The sequence below is a fragment of the Phalacrocorax carbo genome, chromosome 23 (genome assembly GCF_963921805.1).
Source record: "Phalacrocorax carbo chromosome 23, bPhaCar2.1, whole genome shotgun sequence".
NCBI lineage: Eukaryota > Metazoa > Chordata > Aves > Suliformes > Phalacrocoracidae > Phalacrocorax > Phalacrocorax carbo.
Window position 1 is genome coordinate 2,286,131 of NC_087535.1, and position 16,977 is coordinate 2,303,107.

The 16,977-nt window shown below is 57.1% G+C and overlaps 1 long non-coding RNA gene across 1 annotated transcript; it reads left to right on the top strand.

The window, feature by feature from the left end:
• The first annotated feature begins 535 nt into the window (after nt 1–535).
• LOC135316945 (uncharacterized) lies at nt 536–4,030 on the top strand. Its single transcript, XR_010376131.1, has 3 exons — nt 536–675; nt 1,195–1,248; nt 1,819–4,030. It is a non-coding gene; the product is annotated as an uncharacterized LOC135316945 (long non-coding RNA).
• The last annotated feature ends 12,947 nt before the right edge of the window (nt 4,031–16,977 follow it).

Consider the following 16,977-nt stretch of genomic DNA (forward strand, 5'->3'; position numbering starts at 1 on the left):
CACGACCTCTCTGCTTCTTGCTGGGACACCACCGCCTCGATGGGACCCCACGTGCTGCGCCAGCCCCCCTTCCCACGGGGAGGCTCGGTAGGACACGGAGCAGCCGGGTTTGGGATGATGCTGTTTCCTAAGACACCCGCCGCCAGCCCCGGCTCCTGCCGGCCCCGCAGGAATGCACGAGGGCACCTGGAGGCAGAGACCCTGTTTGTTGTTTTAATAAATTCAGAGCAGCCAGATCTGGTGTGGGTTAGCTCTCCTCCGAGGGGCTGGATGGGCTGGGAGAGAGGGAGAGCGGGGAAGACCCTGGCAGAGGGGCTCAGCCCCATTCTGAGCTGCTGTCAATCACTGTCATCAGCTGTCCCAAGTCAGGGTGATTGACAGCAGGTGGAGATGCTCTTGTTCAATAGCCCCTGTCTCCTGTTTTCTTCTTGGTTTAGGGTAAAGGTTGAAGGTTAACAGACCGTGGGGTTGAGCCCTTGGAGTTTCTTTTCTTGGAGGCTCCCTGCAAACATCTTTCCTTCTTTCTCCTGCGGCCTGTAGAAAAGGAGCAGGATGAGGAAGAGGAGGGTTCCCTGCCACATTGGCTGCAGAGCCCAGCGCAGGCTCATGTTCTCCCCACCACCCTGTTTCACGTGCCCATCCCAGGACCTGTGTGATGATGCAAGAAGGCAGGAGGTGAGTGCTGTGCCCTCCCCAAACCAGCAATCCCCAGGGTAAATCCCAAAAGCCCCCCTGGGGTGCACCCCGATGTGCTTAACCCAGCCCGAATGCCCCAAAGGGACCTGGGCTCTGTGCCTGGCCCAGCAGCAGCCTCCAAACCCCATCCTGGCTCCCAGGGCCTCCCATCAGCCCCAATTTCCTGCAGACCTCAGTGATAAGAGGCTGATCCTCAGCCATGGAAATCTGATGCCCCAGTGTCAGGGAATGCAGGTCTTGGGGGACTGTGGAAACGCAGCTGAGAATGAGCAGAGCTTGCTGTTTTCCCTCCCCGCTGCCAAAGAAATAAATCCCTTTGGAGGATGGATGTGGTCTTAGTGCCGCTCTCTGGCACCGCAGCTGGACTGCATCACCCCGATTTCTGCCAGCAGTGTTGGTTTCTCTGTGGTTACAAGCTGCCAGGCACACCTGCACCCACTGAAGCACCCAATAAATAACAGGGTGTTTCTCGTGATTTAATGTCACCCTTTTTTTCAGGCTTTGCTGTGGTTACTGAAGTCCCAGGGACCCGCGGATTCCACCTGCTCCCTGGTAAGATTTGAGTCAGGGATTGAAAAGCAAGGGTCTGTCTGGTTTTCCCATCCCTCTTTACCTCCCTCACTTGGGGTCTGGCCTGGCCTGGCCATGCCCAAAAGGAGGGAGAAACCCTAAAATCTCTCTCCTGAGCTGGTCTGGGAGCCCATATTGGCCAGGTGGTGAGTGCTATGGCTTTTGCCAGATGAAGGTGCTGGTGGGATGCTGGTTTTGCTGGGCCAGCCCCGTGTCTCATGCACAGCACGGACCAGAGGAGCTGGGCAAGTCTGGATTAGTTATTCCCATCCTTTATCAACCTGGTTTAGGGTATGTCCATTCCTTGACCTCACTCCCATCCCTGCATCCCAGTGCTGCGCAGTCCCCTGCCTGCACTGTGACATCCCTCTGCTCTGCTGGGTCTGGGGGCTTCGTCCTCCCAGCTAGCCTTGAATTTGGGGTGAATTTCTCCCTTTTCAGGTGTTCCTGTCCATTTTGACCAGGTGTTTCAGCCTGGAGCTGCATGTCCTAGACCTGACCACGCTGGAGAGAGAGACCTCCTCCAGGTTTTGCTATGTCTTTCCCAAGCAGGAATTGATTCAGCTCCAGCACTGCCCCATCCCAGCTGCTGGTCCTGGAGGGCGGAGGGAAGGTGCGACGCTGAGGCAGGAAAACCAGCCACCTCTGGAAGGCCCCTCTGCTGTAGACGGAGCGTCCTGCATGAAGGACTGTAAAACCAGAGCTGATGCATGCCCAGAAATTACACTGATTTAATGGAGCTGGTTTGTAGATTCGTTTGTAGCCGTGTGCCAACTGCTGCAGCGATTGAACTAAACTGATTTCCTTGAGGGATTTCTCGTTTGGGCCGCTCTGCTGCCAGTCCGGCCGGGCAGTTTAGTTCCTTGTTCCCACAGGATTGTGCCTGGGTTAAAGAGTCTGTTTTCACCCCAGAGAGATGCTAGCCCAGGATGGGGATGGCAGCTCCAAGGTTTGTCTTGCCTCCCCTGTTTATAGCTTGTACAACACAGGGCTGTGTGCAGGGACACTGTCCCCATGGCGAGGGGACAGCCAGGGTCTGGGCGAGGGCTGGGGGTTATATTGCAGCACCGAGGCTGAGCAGGGAATTTGGGCTCTGCATCACGCTCACGCCTGGGCTCTGACAGGCAGAAACGTGGGCAGTGCACGTGAGTCCAGAACTGAGACCGTTGCAGAAGAAATCCCTGCTAAGCAGCCAAGATCTTAATTTTTTCCACCCAAATAAAACCTCAGCCAGAAAACAGGCTGTATCCAGGGCAACGCCGGTGCCTCGCAGCTTGGGTTTGCTGAGATCCGATCTGGGATCCCTTTGGACCAGCACTGGGGTAGGATGGCTCTGGTTATCACTCGGGTCTGCCTGGAGGGGATGGGAGAGGCTCGGGGGGTTTAGGGGGGTCTCCCGAGGCTCCCCCAGAGCCTCACGGAGATGCTCCACTGCCATCTAGTGACAACGGCACCTCGGAGAGGGAAGGACGGTGGCACCGGCCCTGATGAGCCCAGCCGGAGGCAGCGGGTCCAGCCCACTCCCCCCAGGGAATGCAGCCTCCGGGGGTCTGGGTGTGGAGCTGAACCACCTCCCCGGGGAAAGGAGGTTTCTCCATCACCACTGATTTCCTCCCCGCAAGGACAGAGCGTTTCCCTGCTGTCCTCCCCTGTGCAACCTGCTGCAGGCACCTGCCTGGGTGAGCCTGGCATCACTGGAGGGGAAACGGCTTCTCCAGCCCTGGCTGTCCAAACATAACGTGCTCAGGCTCCAAACATCTCCAGATCAGGCTATTGCATTTTAAAAACTTGCCTTTTCCAACGGAGCTAATGGGAACAAGGTGCCTGTGCATCTCTGGCCATAGGTACCCAATCCCCTCCAGCGCCTTGGACACGCCACAGCCTCCTGGAGCATCTCTCCACCACCTCCCCCCTCCCTTCCCTCATCAACACTGAAATTATTTAGTGCCTTTAACATAATTAACACGTTGGAATCCTAAACTGCTCGCAGCTGCCCGGCCTTGCAATTTATCCTTCCACCCAGCCATTAATGCCTTCCTCCAGGCAATTATAAAGCAGAAAAATGCTGCAGACCTGAGCCCGATGCTGGAGGAAAAGGAAGAAATGGGGCAGGGGACCTGCGTGCGTTAATATAATTAACCACCGCGATCCCAAATTGCTTGGCGGCTGCCTGGCTCCGTAATTCATCCGTCCACAGAGCTGTTAATGTGACCATAGGGGCTGTTAGCGCACACGTGTGTGCAAATGTGTGCGCGAGGCTGCCATGTTGTCTCTGTCCCCTGCTTTTTGGGGGAGATTTCCCTCCCAGCATCATCTCCCCAGACACATCTCGCCCCTCCATTTGCCACCTGAAATCACAGCAGCTGCTGTACGATTATACGCCTCTGTTCCGTAATTACTTTTCCTTATGCTAATTGTGTAATTGGGAGAGGCGATTACCTGGTGAAGTGCGATAGGAAGAAGGGCTGGTGCGCTCTCCCAGCATGGCTGCTCGTGGGATCCCTCCCCAGCTGGTCCTGGGGTAAATCAGGAGGAGGGTCCCTGTCCCTCTTGTGGAGGGGACCCCTGTGTTTGCAGCGCGGTGCCTCAGCCACGTCCTGCTCACACGGCAGCTGAGGGCACACCTTTCCAATCACCCTTTTTTCTTCCTCTTTTACTGCCCAAACTCCTGACCCTCGGGGTTTTCCCCAGCAGTGGTGGCTCCCCCCGAGTATCAGCCTCTGCCCCCAACCTCACGCGTGCCAGCTGCCAGATTCCCTGTGTCGGGCTCTTTTGTCTTCCTCCACCTGTTTGCAGGCAGATGTCCCCAGTGCTTGGCCTGTCCTCAGCCTGACCCTGGGATCTCCTGGGATGCTGGAAAAAGGAGGGTGAAGTCCCAAGGGGATGGACGGGGCAGGGAGGGGAGCTGGCCTTGGAGCAGGATTTGCTCCAAGATTAAGGATCCGACTTCTTTCAGCCATGGCTTCTTGTTGGTGCTCTAAGCTGATTGTGTTAAGCTGCTTGGTGAGTGATCACTTTGGATTTATCTTCCCAATTTTGCCTGGGCCGTCCCTTTGGGCAGGTGTTTGGAAAGGAGCTGCCGGGGCTCAGGGTCTGACAGGGACCTGCTGGCTCCCTGCGGAACACGGGACACCGATTTGGCTCCCAAATCCCCGCCACTGCCCTCAGCCTCTCACCTCCACTGATGCTCCAGGTCCATCCCCAGCTTTCAGCCTTACCAGGATGATTTCACCCACTGGGGTTGGCGTGCAGCTCAGAGACCCGAGCACCAGCAGAGGCCTGACAAACTCATCACAGCCAGCACCCAGCGCTTGGATGCTGCAGCTCGCTGTAGCCTTGGATTTCAATGTCAAACTTTCCCAAGGAAATTAAACCCCAGGCACGGCATGTTTAATCTGTGGGCAGCACTAATCCTGTTTGTCAACACTCGGGTGAGGGATGCACGGCTCCGGTGCTTGACTGAGCCTCTCAGCTTCCCAACCAGACCACGCCAATCCCTCCCGCCCGGCGCATGCCTCCGATGTGGGGAGGCTGGGCTGGCTTTGCCCCTCTGAATCCTCACACCCAGCAGTTTTGCAGGATACAGGTGATCCCTGTCACAAGCCAACACAGAAAGCTCGGCATTCCCAGCGCTCCCAGTATGGAGACACTGGGATCCCATGGAATCCCACGGTGCCAGGAGCTGGGATCTGCAGACGGGTGGCTCATGGTGCAGCATCGTCCCCGTTCTTCCCGGGGCTATCCCTGCTGTATTGCAAACAATTAACAGGCCCCAGTTAATGGTATCTGTGGTGGTGGTGGTGGGGCCTGATCCAGACCAGCTCATCAGGGGATTTGGAGCCTTTTGGGAGCCCAGGGACCCCCCAAAAGGGCAGGTGATGCCCAGCCTATAAATCAGTGCTAGCTCTGAAGCCAATGGGAGGGCGGATGTTGCATCGTGTGAGTAGATTCATGCGGTTCAGCCAATGGGCAGCTGGCTTTTTGCATATGTGAGGAAGGGATAATTAACAGCTGGGTTTTCCCTCCCAAGCTGACCCCCTAAATGGGGGGTAAAAGGGCTGTGGGAGCAAAATGGCTTGTTATTCTTTGTGTTATGGTAGGGCTGAGATAAAGACCTCATGGGCTACAGCCCTTGTGATGGTGGGTACCCCCAAAGCCACCCAGAGCCAGTGTGGGAGGGGCTGGTGGCCTTGGCCACCAGCATGATGCTGGTCCCCTGATGGGCGTTCCTGGTCCAGCGAGAGAGATCCCACGCTGAGGAGGGCAGGGGGTGCCCACATTTACAGCCAGTGACTTTTGTGCCTGCTCCTGGCAGTTGGCATCAGGTTGGCTTAGGTGATTTGGGGTGCAGGGAAAGCAACACTGCAGGGATGGGGACCCCCAGGTGAGGGTTTTTTTTGGGGGGACATGCAGGAAAGCAGTGAAGGCAAGAGTGAGGGAGGTGTTGGGAGGTGCAGATGGTACAGAAGGAGCTGCTGGGGGAGAAGGGGGATAATTATAGTCTGGAGCAGAGCTCAGCAGCCCCAGGTGCATGTCCCCTTCTCAAGCTCGAGTGCTTGAATTAAGGAATCTTTAAAAAGCTGTGAGGGATTGGGGCATCTGCCTGGTTGCGTAAAGCAGCTGCGGCTGCTCTGAGCAGCTTTTCCTTCCCTTGCTCCAGCCTGGCTCTGCTGGAGGACCCTGGCCCCAGCGGGTGGTTTGGTGATGGAGCCCCGGCTGGTCCCATCCTTGGCACAGATGCTGCTTTCCCCAGTTCAGCCCAGCAAAACGTGGCTCCTTTCTTTCCCCGCCATCGCACCTGGGCTGCTCCGGGGCTGGGTCTCATCCTGACCCATCCCTGAGTGTCCCCTGTGGTCCAGGTTGGTGCTGGGGACCAACTCCCAACACTGGCAGCTCTTGCAGCAAAGCTGAGGCAGCGGAGCTGAAATGAACCCAAGCAATTAAAAGCACCCGCAGCAGATGGTTGATGCAGTCTGTCTCCCCGCCACCGCCGCCTCCTCGCTCTTCCCTTTCCTCATCCTCTCTCCCGACTCCTCTTATTCTTGTTTTTGCTGACTTACTCCCCCAGGACTTCCCAACCCTTCCCCAAGGCAGGACCCCCACCTTCCCCTGCACCCCCAGCCCCTATTTCCACCTGGCGTGGAGGCTCAGAGTGCAAACTCAAAGCCTAATCTGCTAAATTCGGGTGTTTAGATGAGGAATGGATTGGGTTTATGTGGCAAGGTTTTGGTAGTGGGGGGGTTACAGGGGTGGCTTCCATGAGAAGCTGCTAGAAGCTTCCCCCATGTCCAATAAAGCCAACGTCAGCCAGCTCCAAGACAGACCTGCTGTTGGCCAAGGGTGAGCTCATCTGCGATGGTGGTAGCGCCTCTGGGATAACAGAGTTAAGAAGGGGAAAAATTTGCTGCACAACAGCAGCAACTTCAGCCAAAGAGGGGAATGAGAATGTGTGAGAGGAACAAGCCCTGCAGACAGCAAGGTCAGAGGGGGAGGAGGTGCTCCAGGTGCTGGAGAAGAGATTCCCCTGTAGCCAGTGGAGGTGAAGACCATGGTGAGGAAGGCTGTGCCCCTGAAGCCCACAGAGGTCCATAGTGGAGCAGATAGCCACCTACAGCCCATGGAGGTCTGTGGTGGAGCAGATAACCACCTGCAGCCCACGGAGGTCCGTGGTGGACCTGATAGCCACCTGCAGCCCACGGAGAACCCCACGCCAGAGCAGGTGGATGCCCAAAGGAGGCTGTGACCCCGTGGGAAGCCCATGCTGGAGCAGGCTCCTGGCAGGAGCTGTGGCCCCGTGGAGAGGGAAGCCCCCGCTGGGGCAGGTTTGCTGGCAGGACTTGTGACCCTGTGGGGGACCCACGCTGGAGCAGTCTGTCCCTGAAGGGCTGCGCCCCGAGGAAGGGACCCACGCTGGAGCAGGTCATGAAGAACAGTAGCCCATGGGAAGGACCCACGTTGGAGTTCATAGAGGACTGTCTCCTGTGGGAGGGACCCCTTGCTGGAGCGGGGAAGAGTGTGAGGAGCCCTCCCCTGCACAGGAAGGAGCAAGAGAGATGACATGTGATGGACTGACCCCAACCCCCATTCCCCGTCCTCTGGCACCGCTGGCGGGGAGGAGGTGGAGAAAATCAGGAGTGAAGATGAGCCCAGGAAGAAGAGAGGGGTGGGGGGAAGGTGTTTTAAGATTTGGTTTTATTTCTCATTACCCTGCTCTGAGTTGATCGGTAATAAATTAAGCTGTTTTCCCCAAATCAAGTCTGTTTTGCCCATGACAGTAATTGGTGAGTGATCTCTCCCTGTCCTTATCTTGACCCATGAGCCCTTTGTTATATTTCCTCTCCCCTGTCCAGCTGAGAAGGGGAGTGATGGAGCAGCTTTGGTGGGCAGTGGGTGTCCAGCCAGGGTCAAACCACTGCAAGGCGATACCTTCATATGTGGAGGAATTAAGGCATGATGCAGGCTGGGACCTTCTGTTTCCATCTGATCTTCACAGAGTCACAGGTTGGAAGGGACCTCAGGGGCCATCTAGTCCAACCTTTCTAGGAAGAGCCCAGCCTAGACAAGACGGCCCTTCCCCAGCTGCAGAGAGATGGTGCTGCGTGTTTTGTGCCCTTGGGCCCAGCTTTGAGCACTTTCTTGAAGGGGCTGTAAATTCCAGGTAACAAAGAGAAGGGAAGGTTAAAATGTCCATAAAATCAGCCTGGTTAGATAGTTCCTATTTTGTCCAGGCTCCTTTTGTGTCCCCCCCCCCCACCTTCCCCTTGATTCATAGCCCCCTCCCCAGCTCCTGGGTTGTGCTCAGCCCCCTTGCCCCCCCCCAGCTCTGCCCAGGGGTTAAATATCCAGATGGTGCAGCCGAAACAGAGCTACGAACATTCGTCTCGGACGGGGCCACGGCTCAAAAGGCCACGAGCTTCGCAATCCCCTCTCCCAAACACGAACATCCCCCGTGTTCCCCCCCCACCGGGAACCCCCGCGCGGCTGCATTCCTCTGCGGTCCCTTTCTCAGCGGCGGTGGCTGTCATTCAGCCGAGGTCGAGCCCCGCAGCGGGGACGATGGGCTTTATCCCGGCCTCAAAAAGACGTATTGTTTTTTTGGGGTTGATTTCTACAGTTGTTTGTCTCTTCACCTCCTCCGGGGTCTCTTCGGCGTTGCCAGTTTTGTTGGGTGTCCAAACCTCCTCTCGGGTGGCAGCGGTTGAAGCCTGACCCGGACAATGGAGCGCGCTGCTGTCTTGGCAGCGGTTCCACATGCCGACAGCCGTGGGGATGCTGGGATGTGGGGGGACAGGATGGGGACCGACAGGCAGTTGGTGCCTGGATGGTTTCCCACGTGAAGGCTGAGCTGGGTGAGTGTTTCCACTGGAAGATGCCCCGGGAGGTCCCTGAATGGCTGGTTTTGAGGTGCTTTCATGGGGGGGGGATGCCCGGGGGGTCCTGGCTGGGATCCTGCTGTGCCATCGTGGAAGCTCTGAGCACTGTAACAGGGAGGAAGATCCTGTTCGCTGAGGCCTGAGTAAATCCTTCCCTGAGCCCATCAAACATTGCTTGATCTCAGCACTGTCTGGCTTCCCTTGGTTCATGGCACTGCTGGAGCCTCAGGGGAAGGGATGGGGCACGGCAGGGGAACCCCCACTTTGCAGCTGGCACAGAAAGCTCTGGGCACTGGGGGAAAGAAGGAGAAGCCAGAAACACGGGAGGCTTGAACAGGTACAAAGTCAAACCACAGCCAGCCCTGCTCCAGCTGGGGCTACCACCCATCATGCTGCATGGCTGACGCTTCTCCCCTTGGCAAATCCATCTCCTGCTGTCACCCCTGTCCCGGTAAGGAGACCTGGGGAGGAAAAATCCCCCTCTCCCAGCTGTCTGCAATGCTTTAGCGAACCCTGCCTCGGCTGAAAAAATCCCTCTCTCCCAACATCTTGCAAAGCTGTAGCAAACCCTACCTCGGTGCAGGATCTCAAGGCATGAGCCTGCATCTCTGGTGTGAGTGGGCTGGAGCAGTGTGGCCACCCTGGACCCGCACAGCTCAGCCCAGGAGATGCTGCCCAGGCAGAAACGCTCCTCAAAGCTCTCCCGAGCCCGATTCCTCCTCCTGGCCCCACTGCAGCTGGGCTGGGTCTGTGCCGTAGGATGGGAGAGGAGAAGAATCAGCCCCAGGGGCTGAGGGAGGGGGAGAAGCCTTCATTTGTGCCAGCTATAATGGGGCAGCCCGGCTCTTCCCAACGGGAGAGGGCTCCAGAGGGGCCGAGCGTCAGCAGCTTCTCCGCACCGAGGCAGGGGAGAGGCAGCCCCGCGGGCGGCTGTCTTGCTGGGTGGATGGGAGCTCAGCGGGGAGGGCGAGGGATGGCATCCAGGCTCTTCTCTCCAGCAGCGTTTCACATACCTTGGGGCTTGCTCTGTCCTTAAAGCTCAGCGAAACCCCCTTGTGCGGGGAGCTTGAAGGGTTGAGGGGCACAAGGGAGGGGAGGGCGGCTTGTCCCAACCTGTTTGTCTTCACTTGGATGATCGTTTCCAGCTGAACCACTGGGATGGGATTTTTTTTTTATCAGCTGCTTTAGTCCTCCGAGTGACCTCTGCCAGCCCTGAGACCTCCTGCGTCTTCCCCCTCCACTGGCACGGCTCCGATGGGGGCTGAACTGCAGCCGGAGACATCCCACCGGCAGATGGGATGCAGGAGAGCCTGTGGCAATGCCCAGCTGGGTGATGGCCAAGGGATTCAAAGAGAAAAATCTGGCTGTGCCCAGGGTCCGGGGTAAGGAAACACGCTCCCTTGGCCAGATGTTTTGGGGTTTTTTTGGGCCATGGGTGCTCACATGATGTTGAAGGGTGGGTTTGTGCCGTGTACAGGGCAGTGGGTGTCCCCACAGCATCTCCATAGGCAGCTTGACTTCAGGGACCTCCAAGGAAGGACACGGAGGCACTTGTGTGCCTGGCGTTGGCACCGAGATCCAGTGGGATGTGCTGAGATGGAGCTGCAGGTGAAAATTCCCAGGAGGAGGGAAAAAACAGGTTGGATTTTGCCTTCTGCTGCTCTCCACTGGTCATGGGTCAGGCCAAACAGCTCCATGGGAGGTGAAGCGAGGCTCAGGTAAAGGTTTCCGGGGACAGACAGCGGCTGTTTCTGGGACAAGACATGCAAGTGAAGAGCTCAGCGTGTGTTTGTGCTGCAGTGCTGCAAAACACTCCCCAGCTGCTGGAAGAAGAGCCGCGGCCGTGCGGCTCCGTCCCTGCCCGCGTCCTTCTCCCCAGATGGCTGCGTCCTGCGTCGGCTCCTGGAGGTGCTCAGGCCTGGGAGGTGAGGGGTTTGGAGGCTTGCTCCTGATCTGGGGCAGGATGCAGCAGCTCATTTGGGGCTGGGACTGATCCAGGAGAGTCACTGGGATGGAGGGGATGGGACAGGGTCTGCTCTCTGATGCAGACCCTGTCAGTCCCAATGGGGCTTGTCAGGGCGGTCAGTTGGAGCGCAGGAAGGACTTTTCGCTTGCACCCAGCTCCGAAAGGAAGGAAAGAGCAGAGTGAACCCACCACCCCGGGTGGCTCCATCTCCTGATGCCTTGCTTCCCACATCCACCCTGCAAGGCCGATGGACCGGTCCTGCCCCGAGCCCGATTGCCAGGTGAGCTGGGCATCTCGCAGCCTGTGGGTTTTTTCCCACCTTTTTCTTGTTCTGCCAAAGGGCATTATTAAATATCACCTCCCTCATCCTCAGCTCTGTTCAGCTGTTAAGGGGTGACCTGGCTGTGGGGAGGCGATACGGCAGGGGATGGGGGAAACTCAGGCCAAGGGAGCTCAGTGTGTGATGGGAGGAAACTGAAGGGGAGATTTGGGGACCATTTTGCCTGGAGAGGTTTAGAAAGCAGCATCCTGGGGAAGAAGGTGTGACGTCAAAGGCAGCGCTTAAAATATACCCAGGGCAAAATCACATGGTAGCTTGTGAAACAGGAGCCGACGGGCTCCACGCGCCAAGTCCCGTGGGAGCCCTGGGGATCCGGTGGGAAGCATCCCCCAGCTGAAGCCGGCAGCTTTGCTTTCTCCGTTCCCTGATTCCAGCGGCTCCCATGACCCGGGAGCTGCATTGCTGGGCTGGGGACAGCGGGGAGGGCTGGCCGGTGGCAGGCGGCCGTGGGGACCGCAGGTGGCCGGCTGGCTCCCATCTGCTGCCTGGCAGCCGGGGCTGCGGTTGCACGGCCCCGGGGCGGTTCCTGGGTGACTTCTGTTGAAAGCAGCTACTGGTGGGGACTGGCTGGATGGCGTTTGGCTGCTTCTCATTAGCTGGGTAGGGAACGATGCCGGGTGCCAAGTTGCTGGGGGTTATCTCCCCGGGGAGGGCAGGAGCTGCGGCAGGGGATGATGAGCAGCTTGGTGGGGTTGGCTCAAGAGCCTGGGACATGCTTTTTGTTCCCAAGGGATGCCGGTTGGGGTGAAAATCTCTCGTTTTGTCACTTTGAGCCCTGTTGAGTCTGCTGGGCAGGTTGCACAGTCAGGACGAGCATCGGCGGAACAAGCCATGTGCTGGTTTGGGCAGCACCAGACGAGGCCGTAGCAAACTCCCTCCCTGCTGGGCTGTGTCCTCCCTCTGGGACTCAGAAAGGGAACGCATGTCCCCTTTCTGAGAAGCTGGCCCAAAGGCAGGCTGAGATTTATTCCTCCTAGAATAAATGGTGCAGCCAGCAGTGCCTGTGCAAGGAGATCTGAGGCTGAGCAGCCCTTTGAAGGGTTTTTGTTTTCATTTCCAAGGACAAAATGTCCAAGGACCCTGTGGCTTCCCAGAGCAGGTCCGGACACTGAGACCGTCCCAGATCCCTGACTCAGGCCTCTGTGCTGGGCAGGGAGGGCTGGATCCAGACACGAGGGAAGGCTTTTGGGGTCTGTCCCACTGCAAACCCTCCAGGGAGATGTAGGTGGCTCAGCTGGGGAGCGCAGGCAGCGAGGGGCAGGACTGGGGATCCGTGGGGGAAAGCAGTATCAGCCAAGCCATGGGTGAAGCCTTCAAAGAACCCTCTCTGAGATCACTCAAAGCCCCTCCAAAAAGATCCATCCAGGTCACCAAAACCACCTGGAAATGGAGCCAGCTCTTCCACGGCAGCCCGAGCCAGCGTGGTGCCACCCAGCCCTGGCGCTCATGAATTTGCCCCGTTGCACAAAGCCGACTCGGCCGTGTCTGATCTGATGGCAGCTCGGCATGTGAAGAAAATTAAGACCAGAACTCGGGAGCAGCAGCTCTTTAAAGTGTGTTGTCCCGCTGCTAGGAGCCCTTGCCCAGGGGCGATGGGACATGGTTCTCATTCCTATGCCTGTGCTGGGGTTTATTATTTTTCCTTCTATTGTGCAGAGTCCCCTTTATTCCCTGCATGCTTGTCCCCTGGGGCTGAATGAAGCAGTGTGGTTTTCTTCTTGTGCTCAGACACGGCTTATTGCCTCCTCCCAACCACGATTTTGTTTTTCAGACATGATCTCCAGGCCAAAAATAGATGGTCCCTGCTCCTTGCAGCTTGGAGAAAAAGAGCCAACAGGTGAGTGCACGGAGGGGCACCGGGGCTGGTTTCACTGAGCTCACTAATAAATGGTAGATGTTTCTTTTAAACATAATTTTCTCCATGTTTCTTGATGTTTCCAGCTGGGGCTGTCTGGCATTTGTCCTTCTCCTGGGGACACGGTACCCTGTGGGGTTGTCATCCTGCTCTTGGGTGACCCAGGAGGTTTGGGAGCCCTTGGAAGCGCCACCACATCTGCACGGGCTTGATGGTCGCCGGCCCAGGGTGTCCCTGCTCCCCCTCGTGACGATGAAGATGCGGCATCACTGGGATGGGCAGGGCAAATCCAAGGGGAACGTCCTGGTTGGGATCCTGGCTGTGCCACCACCTCACCTACAGCCTTGGGCACATCCCTTCACCCCACGGGGTCGGGGAAGCAGCCTGGCAGAGCGAGTTGGGAGCCTTGGGTGGAAAATACTCTGTAAGAGCCAGAAATTCCTCTGCTCTGAGTCAGGCTGGGCTCTACTTTCCCAGGCTCTGCTCCTTTCCCTCCACGTTAGTAGCGCCCAGCCTCGAATGAGCCATGACAGGCCCTGGCTTTGCAGGCAAATACATATTTAGAAACCGGAGGGCATTATCCCCTTTGATTATTATCACTTGAATGTAGGTCGGCTTGACAGCTTAGGTGGAAAATCATCTGAGCGTACTGACAGCTCCATGCTCACTGTCCTGTTAATCCCTCCCTGTTCACACCCTGCTTTGGGGGGAAAAGCCAGGCTTAGGAGCAGGAAGCAATAAGGTACGTTATTAAGGCAGCCATCTCCTCCTAAAGGCACAAGGGTGGCCCCGGCAGCCAGGAGGGGTTTGGGGTGAGATGGGGATGGTGAATGCATCTCCCCATGCTGGCAGCACCCTTGTGATGCTCCAACCTGCCAAGGGCATTCACCCCTGCGCTCCCTGGAGACGTCTGTCCATCCCTGCCCTCCGTCCATCTGGGCTTGTCTGTCCGTCCCTCCCTTCCCATAGCTCTGCCCAGGTGCCCCTGCCTGGCTGCAGCGCGCTGGGAAACGCAGGTTCTGCCGCAGCCCTCTTGGGAAGGATGGCTCCCTCCTCACCCTCTCCATCCTCACCCACTCCCTCTAAACCTCCCGGCTGTATTTTTCCTCCCTGAATTGCAACTTTCATCCTTTAAAAAGCCTCAGCGATGCCTCCCCCGCTCCGGGCCCCCTCCCCTGGACCAGTCCTATGAATGAATGAATAGTTGGTGGCCCTGTGATGCCATTTCCATGGTGACAGATGGCAGCCGAAAATGCGGGGATCAGGGTCACATGAGAGCAGTGGTAAATTCAGGCGGTTATTTATAGGCTGCTGCTCCAGCGTTTATGGAAATGCATCTATCTTCAACCGTGATATCAGCCCTTTGCTGGCTCTCCGGGGCACTGCTCTTCGAGGAGAGACATTACTCATGCTCTGCTTTAATCCAGACTGTTCCCGCTGCTCAGGCTGATGTTGGAAAAGTACCGGGCTCTCTGGGTTTGGGGTATTCTTTTTGTTTTTTGAGCCTGAGTCTCTGGATCAGCCTCAGCCAAATGTAACCGTAGCCAGAGCTTCTCGCATCTGCCTGTGGCACCTTCTGCACCGATGGCTGGCACCGTCTGCAGCGTGACAGCCTGGGCCGTAACCTGAAGTTTCAGTCCTGAGCGTGCATGTTCATGGCAGAGACCAGATCCAACCTTTTCTAGTTTTTATTTTTAAGCTCCGATAACAGCTCAGGATCTTTCTGTGCCTCAGTTTACCAACCAGCAACACATTTTGGTGATGTGTGGCCAGCCAAAGGGAGATCTTTAAATCCTGGGGGAGGATCTGCGACACCTCGAGGTGCCCCAGGAACTGCCCCCTCCGCAGCTCGAGTAGGTTCATCCCTGCTCCCTGCTGAGATGTGCAGGACCAGGGGAGCCGAATGGCTGGTTCAACCCCTCTTAATAAGGTTGCTTGATTTCCCTTTGCTTAAGACCCCCTTAATAAGATCACCCGCTCTTCTTTTGTTTAATCTCTGGGTGTGCAGAGAGCTTTATGCCGCCAGGTTTAGCAGCCCACGGGCCCTGCAGCTCCCCTTCCCCAGCCCTCCTAAGCTCATACCCCATGGACACAGCGGTGGGATGCAACAAAAATCCCCATCTCTGGAAATTAGGAAGTTTTTCTCACCCCTGCAGACAGCAGGGCCTTCCTCCCGTCGCTGGGCTCTTCCCAGCGCATGTGACGAGCCTGATGCTGCTCTGCACGGGGTGGCCGTCACCTTGCAGCCGGGGGAGAGTCTGCCTCACACCAACCCTGCGTCGGGTTGAGTTTCACAGCCCATCACATCTCCTGGCCCCTCTCCCCCATGGCTTTGTCCCAGCCCCTGACTGCATCCGAGCCCCCGGGCAGTCACGCGGGAGCGGAGCAGGGAGTGTCCACGCAGAGGGCTCTTGGTCCCTGCGGCGGTGACGTGCTGTGGGGCACGTTTCTCTCTCCCTGCTCATTAATACTGCGATTGCCTGTCCCCTGCGTGTCCGCACAGGAGGGAGCAGAGGGCCCCATCAACGTCCTGGCTGTGATGGCTCCAAGCGTCCCCTTCGCTTCCCAGCCTGGGCATTGCACCCTTGCTGTTTGCTTCTCCTATCAACCAGAAAGCATGATCCACAGGAAGGACTGCGCCAAGATGCCACTTGTAAAACACAAAAAGCATCAAGTCTTCAGAGAGGTCACGAAAGCTGACCGCAAACCAGAGGAGCCCCTGGCAGGCTTTGACCCACACCCCATCTCTTCCAGGCTGGTTTGCGTCAGCCTCCAACTGCCCTCACCCCTGCCAAGGTCCACCAGCCTCCGTGATGCGCGGAGACATCGCAATAAGCTGAGCAGTCGCTGGGGATTTCGCACAGTAGTAAATCACGAGCGCGACGTGCCTCTTCCCCTTCAAGTGCCGTGTCGAGCGGCCTTACCCCCGCCTGCGATGGGTAAAGGCGCAGATTTAATGGAGCGTGGCCTCATTTCTCCCGGGGGGACAGGAGGGAGAGTTACGACCGTCGCTCTCGGGCGCTGGATCTCGGTGCAGGCGCTGGCTGAGCTCCCGAGTACCTGGGAGAATTGATCATTTTGTGCCTAATAGGCTGGAAAGGGAAACGGGTCCAAAGGCCAGAAATGTGCATAAACGCTGAGATCTGGGAGCTGGAAGGAGCGTGGTTTGGGGCTGGAGGCCTGAACCCTCCGGGGTTTGTCTCTTCCAAACGTGTTTTTCCTCCTGTTGGGGTTTCCTCACAGGCCCAGGAGCTGGATACTGGTACCAGTACCCCCAGCACCACTAACACACGGGTTGGAGAAATGTGTTCAGGCTACACTGCTGGGGTTTAGATGGGCTGAATTTGGGTTTTCAGGATACAGAGACCTTAATAAATTTCATCAGGTGCTGAACCAGCAACAAACTCCTTTGAAAACTCCTTTTCCCCACCAGTAAAGCAACCTAACAGCCCCCTGGCCTTCCTGATTAACCCAATTAGATGTTTTCTGAGGGCAGGACTCTCGGCAGCACTGAATAAAAGGGGAGGGCTGATCTTTACAGGTGTGACTGGGCTCTCTGGTAGCCACACCATAGTTACTGCATCCAGGCAGCCTAAGTGGCTGTGATAAATTAAGCCTGCCTAAGAACCTGGCTTTGGGGTTTGCTTGCCCTGAAGAGCTGTTTGTGCAAGGGCATTTGTGCCTTCGTCCTGATAAAATACCTGGTGCTGCTATATCCCACCGTGCCCTGTTGGGATGGGGAGTGGGGCCCTTTTGCCTGCAGAATTTCACCACTGGTATTAAAGGTGGGTAAATAAATGGAAACACCTCATCCTCCAAACCTGGCTTACACCACCTGCTCAGCCTCCTTGCAGTCCGTGCTGCTCTTGGGCTCAGCTTTGGCATGAGAGGGAACTGGTGTGGCTGGAGATGCGGTGTCCTGCGAGCCCAGTGTTGGGTCTGGGGTCCCCAAGTGTCACTGGGCTTTGGGCCAGCCCTGAGCATCGCTGCCTTCAAAGGCCAGGCTCCAGATTTGCCCCCGAGTTATGGGGGGCAGAATTTGGGTCCGGACTGCTCCTTCTGTTTCCCTTTGTCCCTCTGTGGTCTGAGATAAAGCGACTCCTCTGAGATAACCTCTAATACCTGAAGTTATCCTTGGAGGAGAGGGGTGACCACATCTCCCCTTGCCCAGGGCAGA